We start from the raw sequence: 296 nt of genomic DNA, 5'->3' as shown, positions 1-296 counted from the left end.
TTTTCTCTTTTCTTTTTGGTGTTTCAGGTTTATGCCTAATATCAGAAGCCAGCAGAACAAAGAGTTAGTTGATCTCAACAATTCAGAAATAGTAGGTTTAGAAAGAGGAATTCGAAAAGCTAAGAAAAGGGCAGCAATGGCACCACCAGTGATTCTAATTCAAGATGCTGAGGGTACTCTCAGAGATGGAGATGGCCATGTGAGGAATGCACAAGGGCAGAAGCTGAATGCTGACGGAACTGTAATTCCTGAACCAGTCGCCGATGGTGTCGAGCGACACCAGGCGGGTGTCGATC

This window comes from Capsella rubella, unplaced genomic scaffold, assembly GCF_000375325.1.
Source record: "Capsella rubella cultivar Monte Gargano unplaced genomic scaffold, Caprub1_0 scaffold_6, whole genome shotgun sequence".
Classification (NCBI taxonomy): domain Eukaryota; kingdom Viridiplantae; phylum Streptophyta; class Magnoliopsida; order Brassicales; family Brassicaceae; genus Capsella; species Capsella rubella.
Note: the sequence above shows the minus strand (reverse complement) of the source record.